This window comes from Octopus bimaculoides, chromosome 24 (assembly GCF_046866305.1).
Source record: "Octopus bimaculoides isolate indiv1 chromosome 24, ASM4686630v1, whole genome shotgun sequence".
NCBI lineage: Eukaryota > Metazoa > Mollusca > Cephalopoda > Octopoda > Octopodidae > Octopus > Octopus bimaculoides.
Window position 1 is genome coordinate 22,536,711 of NC_142951.1, and position 14,010 is coordinate 22,550,720.

Sequence of the window (14,010 nt, forward strand, 5' to 3'; positions counted from 1 at the left end):
ATGTAGTAGTTGTTGTTGGTACTGGCAGCGATAGTGGATCAGCTCCAAATAAACTAAGATCGTATAGACCAGGGGTTCTCAACCATTTTTTTTCTATGGACCCCTTTGATTACTATTTTATTCTGGTAGAACCCCATAGTCATTCGATATTTAAAAACTAGTTTTGTAGAAACTTCTTTTGAAATTCTTTTGTTTTTCACACATTCACTTGTGTAGATTGAACTATGTGAAATGTCAAAGAAAGAAACCTAGCTGTTTCTTGCAATAAATTCCAATACATACATCTAATGTAAATTTTTTCAGGGGCTCTTAGAATAATATCGTAGATCCCTAATTTACTATTTTATTAAGTAGACACCCCAAAATCTTATATGGACCCTTAGGGGCCATATGGACCCGGTTGAGATCCACTGGTGTAGACCTATCGTCAATGACATTCCAGCCATGACCATCCCGTCTATTTCCTATTTGCAGTGAACCCACCTTCATATTATCCAACGTATTCTTTTCTAACACCATGTGATTTGAGTCCGATTTGGATGCTATTTCTAGTAAATAGAGCGACTATGTAGAGGTTCTCTCGTTGGTTCTCATGACTGTACTGGTGGTGGTGGTGGTGGTGGTAGTCATGGTGGTTGTTGTGACGGTAGTGTTGGTATTGGTGGTGGTGTTGGCGGTGAGGATAGTAGTAGCAGTAGTAATGAATTTGATGGTGGTGGCGGTGGTGGTGGTGGTGGTGGTGGTGGTGGTGGTGGTGATGTGACGGTGGTAGTAGTAAATATTTGTGGTGTTGATGGTGATGATGATGGTGATTGTGGTAGATCTGTATAACGTGGTTCTGGTAGTGGTAGTGGTTGTTGATGATGGCAGTAGTGGTGGTGGTGGTGGTGCTGCTGGTGGTAGTAGTGATGGTGGTTGTTGTTGTTGTGGTGGCGGTAGTGGTGCAGTCATAATAGTGGTGGTGCTGGTGGTAGTGGTGGTAGTGGTAGTGTTGATGGTAGGAGAGACGGTAGTGGTGGTGCTGCTGCTGGTGTTGGTAGTGGTGGTAGTAGTGATGGTGGTTGTTTGTGTTGTTGTGGTGGTGGTGGTGGCAGTCGTAATAGTGGTGGTGCTAGTATTGGTGGTAGGCGAGAACATCTGTTAACTACTTCCTGGACCGTCCCGTCATTCATATTACATCAATTTACATAAAACACAGCAACAACTATAACAACGACGGTTACGACGTTGTTATAGTGGTGACGACGTTGGCAGCGTTTGGCCATATCGTTGTCGACTTTTTACAAGGACATGATGTCCAGATGTCCACGTGATCGCTGTGTCACGTGAGCAGCCGAGGACGAACTATTGACATTTCAATTAAAAGCTTTGTGTGTTAGGAACAGTGTGAAATTGCTTGTGACGACAGCAATGACGGGCAACGAAGACGACGGAGACGACGATGACGGTGGTGGTGGTGGTGGTGGTGGTGGTGGTGGTGAAGAGGAAAAGGAAGAAAGGAAAGAGGAGGCAGAATAGTTATGAGCAGACGAGGTACGAGAAAATTGTTGCCATGGCGACGGTGTCAACAAACGGTGTCACGTGCTGTTTAGGTTAACATAAATCATAATGATGACTTGTTGCATTTTTATACACACACATACACACACACACATACATACACACACACACACACATACATACACATACGCGCATAAACACTTCACACACATACATATACATGCACATCTATTCATTTACAAATTCATATACATCAACACATGCATACATACGCGTGTTGACACTTCACATATACACAAATGCACGTGCTTGTATGCACACACTTATACACATACATACATACACACATAAACCCACACATAAATACATACATACACCGACACATAAATACATACATTAGATACATACATACGTACCCACACATGCACATCCATCCATCTATCCATACATACATACATACGCACACATCCATCCATCCATCCATCCATACATACATACATACATACATACGCACACTTACATACACACACACACCGGCACATGCATACATAGATACCTACATACATATATACATGCATGCATACAACCATACATATACACAGACGCACATCCATCCATCCATCTACCCATCCATCCATCCATACATACATACATACATACAGACATACATACATACATACATACATACATACACACACACATACAGGCATGTGTAAGACGCTTCACACATGCATATTCACACATACTTACACACAAAGCGCATGCGCACATAGTCATCACGTCGGACATGACGGCTTGAGTGGTCCACCCCGTCCCACTCGATTCCATTTCATCCCTGAATCACCCCCCACCCACTTCACTCGTCGTGTTACTTTCTACCCTACCCTACCCACTCTACATCACATTGCGCGAATTCCAAACCACATGGAGATGAGAAGGAGCCACTAGGTAGGCACTCAACGTGCTTGAATTAGCAGTTAAAGCCCTCGGCTGTTGTGGTCTTCGGTTATCTTGGCACGGATTACAAGAAGGTCACAATGGGAAAGTCTTTTGATCAAAGTTCCGCTTCGCTGGTCTAACCTAGGGCTAAACGGCGTAATGACTGTAAGGATTGTTGCTACAATTAGTCACCACGTGATAGAGGAGGAGAAGGGGGGAGGGGGAGGAGGAGGAGGAGGAAGAAGAAGAAGAAGAAGAAGAAGAAGTAGAAAAAGAATTGAAGAAGAAGAAGAAGAAGAAGAAGAAAAAGAAGAAGAAAAAGAAAAACAGAAGAAGAAGAAGAAGAAGAAGAAGAAACAGAAGAAGAAGAAGAAGAAGAAGAAGAAGAAGAAGAAGAAGAAGAAGAAGAAGAAGAAGAAACAGAAGAAGAAGAAGAAGAAACTGAAGAAGAAGAAGAAGAAGAAGAAGAAGAAGAAGAAGAAGAAGAATTGAAGAAGAAGAAGAAGAAGAAGAGCAACAAAAATAACAAATAACAAGTGTTTCTAACAACAACAACAACATCAAAAGCAGCCACAGCTAAGAATAAATAGAGCAACATCAATAATATAAACATAACAACAGCAATTGCAACAGCAAACGCAACAACAACAACAACAACAATAACAATTTTGAGATCTTTCAACTTTATTTTGTTTTTTTTTTCCCCGCCGTTTATTCATCAGAGGAATTGAAAGCATCGATGACATTTTGCAAAGGGTTCTAACCTGGTCGGGTTGAGTGAAGGAGAAAACCACCGGTACTTGGATGGTTGTTGTTGTTGTTGTTGTTGTTGTTGTTGTTATTGTTGTTGCTACTGTTGTTGTTGTTGCTGCTGCAACGTTGTTTTCTGTTCATGGGTGATAGATTTCATCTGTCACTTGGTTTAAGGAAACTTGTCTAACTTCTTGGCATACGGAGAAGAATTACATAGGTGCATACACTATTTTGAATTAATTAATAAAGAGGAAAGGGTGAACCAAAATTTCCCGAAGGGTTTTTCCTTCTTCTGTTCGGGGTCGGTTCCTGGTAGATGTCAGTGTGAGAAACACAGCTATGAAGTATCCCAGATGTGAAGTGAAAATATAATAAAGCATTAACTTTCTTTTTCATATTTCCGGCGTCAAAATATAAGCCCCTGTCAAATACTGCGGTAGATTTAATGTTTCTTTAATGTATCCCAGGTGTTACAGAAATTATAAGAGAAATTTGTCTTTGTCTTTCATTTTTTTTTCAGGTCGTTCATATAAAGTACCAGTAAAATACTGGAACCCATTTAATCGGCTAACCACTGCCCCTAAATTCAAGACTTGCGTCTGTCAGAATTGTAGTCTTATTCAGTAGTCTTATTTTTATCACGTGCTTTCACTACCGAGCGCAGCTCTGTGTGTCTTGGGTATGTGCTGTGGTTTGTTGTAGTGCTCTTATTTTCACTGTGTTGAAAGTGTTTTACTTAGGATGTGTGCGATACCTAGTAGTGCTATTTCTTTTAATGTTATATACATTCGTAAGCCCTGGTGATTTGGCTATGCATTTGTCTGAACGTTTTTTTAATCATACCTAATGCACCTATTATTATAGGAATTGTTTTTTTTTGTTTTTTTTAATTATTATTATTATTATTATTATTATTATTATTATTATTATTATTATTATCATTATTATTATTATCATTATTATTATTATCATTATTATTATTAGATTCAAAATTAAAAGAAGAGTGCTATTGTCATCTGGTGAACGATATTTCGACATCTTGCGTGTCTTCAACAGGTTCAAAAAATAATTTTGTCAATCTACTTCATTTTGGTTAATATATCGTTCACTAGATGACAATGGCACTCATCTTTGACTCTATATCTTTTGGAGGAGTTACCTCAATCCTTTATATATTAACCAAAATAAAGTAGATTGACAAAATTATTTTTTGAACCAGTTGAAGACACACAAGATGTCGAAATATCGTTCACTAGATGACAATGGCAATCTTCTTTTAATTTTGACTCTATATCTTCTGGAGGAGTTACCTCAATCCTTTATTATTATTATTATTATTATTATTATCATTATTATTATTATTATTATTATTATTCAGGTCACTGCCTGGAATCGAACTCTGAGTCTTGGGGTTAGTAGCCCGCGTTCTTAACCACTACGCCTTATTACTAAGGTGACGAGCTGACAAGATCATTTGCACGCAGGACAAAATGCTTAGCGGTATTTCGTCCCTCTTTCAAATTCCACGAGATCAGTTTTGTCTTTCATTCTTTCGGAAGTCGATAAATAAAATACCATTGAAGTTACTGAAGTCAATGTGATCAACTCGCACCCTCCGGCAAAATTTCGGGCCTTGTGCTTATAGTAAAAAGCACTTTAATTGTTATTAATTAAGCAATCAGCTGACAGAATCGTTAGCTCGCCAGACAAAATGCTTAGTTGAATTTCTTCCGGCTTTTAATGTTCTGAGTTCAAATCACGTCGAGATCAAATTTCTTAGTCTTAGCCTCTTTATTTATACAGTTATGTTCTGTCGATAGTTTTCTGGTAGTTGCTGTTGTTGTTATTGAGGACTGAGTAGTTCCATTTACCAGTATTGGCATCAATTAAGGTAGCTAGCAGGTAGAATCGTTATCACGCCGGGAAAAAGGCTTACGAGCATTTCGTCCGTCTTTACGTTTTGAGTTCAAATACCGCCGAGGTTCACTTTGCCATTCATTCTTTCAGGATCGGTAAATTAAGTTCCAGTTGAGCACTGGGGTCAACTGGATTACATCGTCCGAGGTCGATGTAATCGACTTAGCTCCTCCGCTGAGAAGCTGATATTAGCATCATATAGACTGTCTTATCAGAAAAAACAGAATCGTTTTTAGAAGCCTTAAACTTTCTTGTCTTTAGCAAAGTTATTCTAGAAAGGGTTACTCAACTTACAGAATTGAAAATTATTGAGAACCTCAAGAGGATCAATCTCTAAGTGCTCTAAGTCTTTAATAGTTAGTGGAATATTTCTACATAGGCTGCGTGGTTAAGAATTCTCTTTGCAGCCATTTTTGGGCTCAGTCCCACTGCGCATTACCTTAGGCAAGTATCTTCTACTATGGCCCCTGGCTGACCAAAGTCTTGTGAGTGAATTTAGTTGACGGAAATTGTTTGAAGCCCGTAGTTCATGTATACGTATATGTGTGTATGTGTGTCTTTGTGTGTTGTGCTTGTCCTCCACAACCGCTTGGCAACTGGTGTTGGATTGTTTACGTCTCCGTATATCAGTAATTGAGACCAATAGAATAAGTACCAAACGCAAAAATAAGTACTGGGGTTGATTTGTTCGAGTAAACCCTTCAGAGCAGTGTCCCAGCATGGCCGCAGTCAAGTGGTTGAAACAAATAAAAGACAAAAGACAAAGATATGCTGATGGCATGCCTTTCAGTTACCACTCAGTGTTAGAAAACTCACCGTCAAATGGAAGTGATATGTTTTTTTTAACAGTGTTTAGAAGTTCTTGACGTTTTTGTCTCTTTTCATGCAAAGCATGAATTTTTTCCTTTTGTTTCTTACATGAAACCGGTAGTTGCCGGCAAATAAATAATTGCATTATACCTTTTAATAAATAAATATTTTACTTTACATTCAAATTGTGTCCTTTTTAATCCTTGTTTACGTACATAACACAACACGAACATAACTTACACGCGCACACACACACACACACATACACACACATACGCACATGCCGGTGTATGTGTATCAACTGTCAGTAATGTCTCGTACCATATGTAGTCATAAAGTGTTTATTAATTACCTTTGACGTCTCTCGAATGGTTCGGCAATGTCTTTTCCATATCGTAGTGTTGCTAACGGTATTAGTTTCTGTGGTGATTGCGTTGTTGTTGTTGTTGTTGGTGGTGGTGGTGGTGTTGGTGGTGGTGTTGGTGTTGGTAGTGGTGGTGGGAGTGACGGAGGTATTAGCTGTAGCGTTGGTGATAGTATTAATGGTCGTGATAGTTGAGGTATTGTTGTTGTTGTTGGTAGTGTTAGTGATAGTGATTGTGCTAGTGGTGGTGGTGGTGGTGGTGGTATTGTTTGATGGTGGTGGTTGTGGTGGTAGTGATAGTAGGGATGGTGGAGATGGGCTGTGGCGGTGGTGTTAGTGGTAGAGTTTGTAGTTTTGGTAGTTGTATTGGTGTTAAAGTTAGTTGCAGTGCTAGTGGTGGTGGTGGTGGTGGTGGTGGTGGTATTGTTTGATGGTAGTGGTTGTGGTAGTAGTGATAGTAGGGATGGTGGAGATGGGCTGTGGCGGTGGTGTTAGTGGTAGAGTTTGTAGTTTTGGTGGCTGTATTGGTGTTAAAGTTAGTTGTAGTGTTAGTAGTGGTGGTGGTGGTGGCCGAGGTGGTTGTGGTGGTGGTGGTGGTGGTGGTGGTGATAATGTTAGTTGTGACGTTAGTAATGATGGTGAGAGTGGCATTATTGATGACTGCAGTAGTGTAGTGGTAGTGGTGATGATGTTGATGATGCTGATGATGCTCTTGATGATGTCTGTGCTACTGATCGTCATGATAGCGGCGATGTCAGTAGTTCAGCTCAAACATGGCTGCCTAATGACGTCATCAGTCGGTGTCAGATAACTTCCTCAGATAAAGTTACAATTATTCTTAACGTCGTCTCATTCTTTCTCTCACCTTCTCCCCTTCTCTCCTTCATCTCTCATGCAGTTTTTTTCTTTTCTCTCCCCCCAACCCACCCTTAATTTCCCACACGATCTTTTCTTCATGTCAGTCTTTCTTCTTTTCAGTTTTTATCTCCCATCCACACTTTTCATTCTTAATGTCTTGCTTCCTTGTCTCCCAATCACCTTTCTCTGTCGCTCTCCTTTCTCTTTCGTTCTCGAATTTACCTCTTCCTCCATTTTTGCTCTCTCATACTTCATTTTTCACTTTCGTCCTGCTTTCGCTTCTTTCTTGTTCGTCATTATCTCTTTTAACATTTTCTCTCTCTTCTCAAATTCTCACTATCTTTATTCTCTCTCCTCTTTCTTGTTCTCCATTTTCTTCATTTTCTATCATTCTTATTTTCTCTTCCCCATTTCTCTCGTTCTATCTTCCTTATCGTTCGACCTCCATAATTTCTCCCACCTTCATCTCTCTATATGCCTCAATATAAACGTTTATATATAACAAATATTTACGGGTGTCTGACGAGCTGTTTGTCGGCGAAACCTCGGCGTCACAGTTACTTAGCATTTCATTGAATATAATATCTATTTAAGGCTGATTAAAACATAAATATATTCTTTTTTTTATTTGTTTCAGTCATTTGACTATGGCCATGCTGGAGCACCGTTTGAAGTGTTTTTGTCGAACAATTCGACCCTGGGGTTTGTTTTTTAAGCCGAGTACTTATTCCATCGTTAACTTTTGCCGAACTGTTAGGTTACGGCGTCGCAAAAACACCAACACTAGTTGTCAAGTGATGATGGGTAGGGGTACAAACACGACACAAAGGCACCCCTGTATCCTCATCCATTGTCCTCTGTAGAGGGCAATATGCTCTAATGTCGCCCTTTTGACCACATTTAAAACAACGTGCTACTCTGCCATCTACCCACACCCTCAGCACGATTTCCCCCAACGTCACCGTCTCTGCCAAGTTCTCCAGTTGACCCTCCTCCGCCTGAATAAAGAGTTCAAGTGTCCTTCCTTTCCACTCTCCTTCTTCCGTTTCTGTGGCTTGGAGGACAGCCACCTTCTCCTCGCCTTAAATGAGGACAGCTACCGCTACCCAAACCACTTCTATATCCAGTGGAATTGCTTCTAACCTCACCTTAGAAATCTTTCTTCCAAGGTATGTAGGCTGAAGCACTACTTCCTTTGTTTTCACCGCCACACTCGCCAGCTTCCTCACCTCCTCTACTATCCTAAATTGGACGACCATTTTCCCCATATCTTCTTCCTTCTGCCCCCACTTGTTCTCCCGTTTTTCCTTTCAATGAGTACACCTTATAGGTAATCGTTTTCTTCCCCATCCTTTCCACAATTCCTTTGGGTAGCGACAACTTCATGTCGCCGCCCACCTTCAGAGCCATCTTCTCGTACTCCTTCAGACTAGCCAAGTCCACCTCCGTGGCTTCAGCAAAACTCCTTGTCTTCAACACTCCGTCCATCTTTATAACCGCCCTTACCAGCTCCTCTTCTGATGACAACTCAGACCGTTAAGGTCTGAGTACATCTAAGCAACACAAAAAAACTACGTTCGACTCTTACAAAATCCAAACAGCAAATAATCCGACGCATGCGCGGAAGCAAGCTTCTTACCACACAGCCACGCCTGCGCCTATCAATACCTGTATGGTTTAGAAGTTCGCTTTACACTCATGTAGTTTTAGGTTCAGTTTCACTGCGTGGCGTCTTAAGCAAGTGTCCTCTTTTACAGCCCCAGACCGACCAAAGCCTTGTCAGTGAATTTGGGAGACTGAAACTGTGTAGAAGCCCGCTATATATGTGTGTAATGGTGTTTTCCACACCATCCCACCTCCTCCGCCACTACTTGACAACCGATGTTGGTTTGTTTTCGTCTCCATAACTCAGCGCTTCGGCGAAGGAGACCGACAGAATAAGTACCAGACTTAATATGAAAATAAGTATCAGAATGTGTTTGTGTGTGTGTGTGTGTGTGCCAATGCATGTCCCTCCCCCCGCCCCATCGCTGCTTGACAACCGGTGTCGGAGTGTTTACGTCTCCATAACCTAGCGGTTCGGCAAAAATGACCGAGAGAATAAGTAATTCCAGACTTTAACAAAATAAGTACTGGGGTAGATTTGTTCGAGTGACCCCTTGAAGGTTTATAATTTTGCTTCTTCCTTCGTTGTTTTTCTTCATTTTTTTTCTTTTGTTTCTCTTACCTCTTTCTCGTTCATTCTTCGCAAGTTCCGTTTCTTCCTTCATGCACCCCTTTCCTCTCTCTTTATCACTTAACCACCCATCCACCACCCCACCATTTCATCTCCTCATCACCTTACTTCCTTTCCGTTCTGACAAAATCTCTAAACGAAGCTGTTTAATTCTTAATCACTCCGGGATTTAGTGCGGGATCATTCTCTTTTGCGAGTGAGTGAGTGAGTGAGTTAGTGTGAATGAGTTCAGGTGTGTATATATGTATGAATGTATGTATAACTATATGTATATATGGGTGTATATGAGTGTATGTATGAGTATATATTGGGTGTACATGATTGTGTATGTGTACATGAGTGTATATGTGTACATGAGCGTGCATGTGTATATGCTTGTATGTGTGTGTGTGTGTGCGTGTACGCGCGCGCATGCGTATGTGTGAGTCATATGTTGGTGAATGTATATATTTGAATGAACGTGCGTGTATGTGTATGTATGTTTGAATGAGTATTTGTCTGTGCATATTTGAATGTATGAGTGTACGTGTGTGTGTGTGTGTGTGTGTGTATGTATCTATGTATATGTGTGCATGTATATTTGAATATGAGTGTGTGTACTTGTGTGTATGTACATGTATGTATCCATCTGTATGTACGCGTGCCTCTATGTATGTATGTTGTGTGCGTGTGTGTGTATGTGTGTGTGTGCGTGTTTGTGTGGGTGAACGTGTTTGTGCATGTGTGTGTGTGGTGTGGTGGTGGTGGTAGAGTTGGTGGTGGCGGTGATCTTTGTGTGTGTGTGTGTGTGTGTGTGTGTGTGAACGTGTTAGTATGTGTTTGTGAGTGCTTGCGTGTGTGTGTGTGGTGTGGTGGTGGTAGTAAATGTGGTGGTGGCGGTGATCTCTGTGTGTGTGTATGCGTGTGTGTGTGTGTGCGTGTGTGTGTGTGTGTGCGTGTGTGTGTGTGTGTGTGTGTGTGTGTGTGTGTGTGTGTGTGTGTAGTTACGCTGAACCCAAGCTACCTTATCTCATGTGACCACCAACCTCCACCTCGTACGTTCGCTCGATTGTGTTACGTGCCGCCGCTACCACCAACCAACCAGCCAACCAGCGCCTTGCACCTCCCACTGAATCTGTCAAGATTTATGTCACACTTGGCTGATGTCACCGGCTGAGGACCGCCATTTGTAAACACATCGTCTGCCATTTTCACTGTCTGTGTGGGTGGGTGTTTCGTCTTTGTGAGAGTGAATAGCTAAAATACCAACGGCAGAGTTTAGTTTATAAATCACAAATTTCATCAATCACGTGAAATAATATTTTGATAAGCATCGGATATATCTTCTTCCTTTTCTAGAAGACCTCGTTGATATCACTTCCACAGACGGTAGGACAGTTCACCAGACAGCACCATACTAAACTTCACCAGAAGACCTCGTTGATATCATTTACACAGATAGTAGTAAAACAAGACGGTCATACACAGCGCCACACTACACGTCAGTACACCATACTATACTGCATCACATTACATTATACAACCTTGCATTGTACTACATTATAGTACACCACAAACCATGCCACACTGTATCACAGCATGCCACCTTACGCTACCCTGTACTATACCAAACGCATATTGCACCTCACTGCACTTCACTATGGTACCTATTCCCGTAACTTCCACACAATACAGGCGAGTTCACTTACACTCCACTAAAAAGGAAGCTGTTGTAGGTGAGTTTTTACGAGGTTTCCTTCACAATCACCAGGTCCCGAGTTCGGTCCTGTTATGTGGCATCTCGAGCAAGTTTTTCTTTGTCGTCAGGTCGATCTCAACCCTTGTGAATAAAACTGTATACAAGCTCGTCGGGTGGATTGTATTAGTAATTCAAAAAATACAGTTTTGTTTACATAATGTGCTACGATGATCCCTACCTGAGAATTATATTAAGGCTATAACTGTCTGTGGAATACACAGCCTCTTACATGTTAATTTAATTAGTTCGTTGTTCAGTTCATCGAATTACCGAACACTCATTGTCGACGCTGACGGATGATCCATCACACAAAAAGACTTTACATCATTTCCACATATTGCAGGACAGTTCACTAAACCACAACATACTGAACATTATTACAATATTACCAATACAGCTTCGTTTCTGAATACACACAGATATATACTCTGACAACACACACACACACACACACACACACACACACACACACACACACACACACACACACACACACACACACACACACACACACAAACACACACACACATATTAGCATAGATTCATATAGACATCTGCACGTACGTAAACACATATGTACCTATATGCACATCATGCGTGCACATATATCTATGTATACTAACATACTCATGTGCCCACATATTCACTTAAGCATATACAAATATACGTGTGTGTATGTATGTACACACACACACACACATTTATATATATATGTATATAACAAAACAGGAAATTGGAAATTTTTTGGTATTATTAATTCGGCATTAGACGTATTTCATATCGGATTGTAATAATGGAATAAGCAGATGTGCTTAAAGAGGAAACAGCTCAAGTTTACTTATATTTACCTATGAAGGCGCATGGCTCAGTGGTTAGAGCGTTGGGCTCACAATCATTAGGTAGTGAGTTCGATTCCCGAACCGGGCTGTGTTGTGTTCTTAAGCAAAACACTTTATTTTCCGCTGCTCCAGTTCACTCAACTGTAGAGATGAGCTGCTACGTCACTGGTGCCAAGCTGTATCAGCTTTTGTGCTTCCCTTGGATAATAACATCGATGGCGTGGTGGAAGGAGACAGATATGCATGGGCGACTGCTGGTCTTCCATAAGCAACCTAGCCTGGACTTGTGCCTTGGAGGGGAACTTTCTAGGTGCAAACCCATGGTCATTCATGACCGAACGGGGGTCTTTACCTTCTTTACTTTATGTGTGTGTGTGTGTGTGTGTGTGTGCCCGGGTGTGTGTGTGTGTGCGTGTGTGTAATGGTATATATATATTCCTTTACTTGTTTCAGTCAGGTGACTGTGGCCATACTGGAGCACCGTCTTGAAAATATATGTGTATGTGTGTGTACGTACGTATATATATATATATATATATATGTGTGTGTGTGTGTGTGTGTGTGTGTGTGTGAAATCTTGTATCCCTTCCGTAAGGCTTTACTTCCATACGCGCCATCTTAATTTAATTCATCTTTAGTCGAAAGACACCTGTTGTTATGTCCTGTTAATTGTATTTGTGTAACCTTCTCCGTATTATTCCGTGCTTGTTTTCGTATACATTCGCTGCTTTCTTCCAAGGAATCTAATGATCTTAGCTTAGTTTTTCCTTGGAGCTGGCCAGATTGGAGCAATTTCGAGTATAACCAGCCGAAATTGCAAAGATAATCTGAAACTCGACTGAGGAAAGAAAACTCCGAATGACCCGTCCTTGTTTTTTTTTGGTATTGTCTATCTCGATGTTTTGTTGTCCCTTTTTTGTATCACTTAACTGCCTGGATGTTTTGCATTTTATACACATTTTCTGGCAAGCAGTGCATGTGAAGTTGGCTCCAGAAAGAAAGCCGTTGTAGCTTGTAACAGGTCTTTCTTCATAGCTTCTCTAGTGGGTCATCAGGCTTGCACAAGACATACATACGCAGCCACAGTCTTCACTGATTGGGTGAGGAATTGTGGGGTTAACGCAATTGTCTTTTCATACTGACAACTCGTTTGCATTCTGTCACAGATTCCTTGCTTCTTGATTTCTCACTCCTATTCTAAAGTCTCACAGATTCCAAGTGATTCTTTTTAGTTGTCCTCGAATCGCTTTCTTGGCTTATACTGTGGTTGAGTGCCTTGTAACAGTTCGCCATACAACATACACATACGCACACATACATACATACATACATACATACATACATTTCTAAATACACACACACACACATATATATATGTAGGCGCAGGAGTTGCTGTGTGGTAAGTAGCTTGCTTACCAACCACATGGTTCTGGGTTCAGTCCCACTGCGTGGCACCTTCTACTATAGCCTCGGGCCGACCAAAGCCTTGTGAGTGGATTTGGTAGACGGAAACTGAAAGAAGCCTGTCGTATATATGTATATATATATATATGTATATATATATATATATAAATTATAAGATCTGGTAATTAGTCATATATTAATATATTAATTAATATCGATTAATTATCAGGGCGCCAGCACATTTAAAGAATCAAAGAGATTCAGAAATATTATCTGCAATCTCAGGGGATTAAGGTAAATTTTAAAAATAACGTCGACCACTAACGTGGACAATTAATGCGCTAGAAATAGATCACATTTTGTGTCTATTAAGACCTAAAAAGTTCTCAACATGAAATATAGCAGCATACCAAAAACGTGAGCGGGCAAGACATTTAAAATCACCTAAAAAAATCATTATTAAACAGGAACCAGGTTTCGGATTTAACAAATTCTTACCATTTGTCTATTCCTCATATATATATATATGTATATGTGTGTGTATATGTTTGTGTGTCTGTGTTTGTGCCACCAACATCACTTGTCAACCGATGGTGGTGTGTTTACGTCCGCGTAACTTAGCGGTTCGGCAAAATAGACCGATAAAATAAGT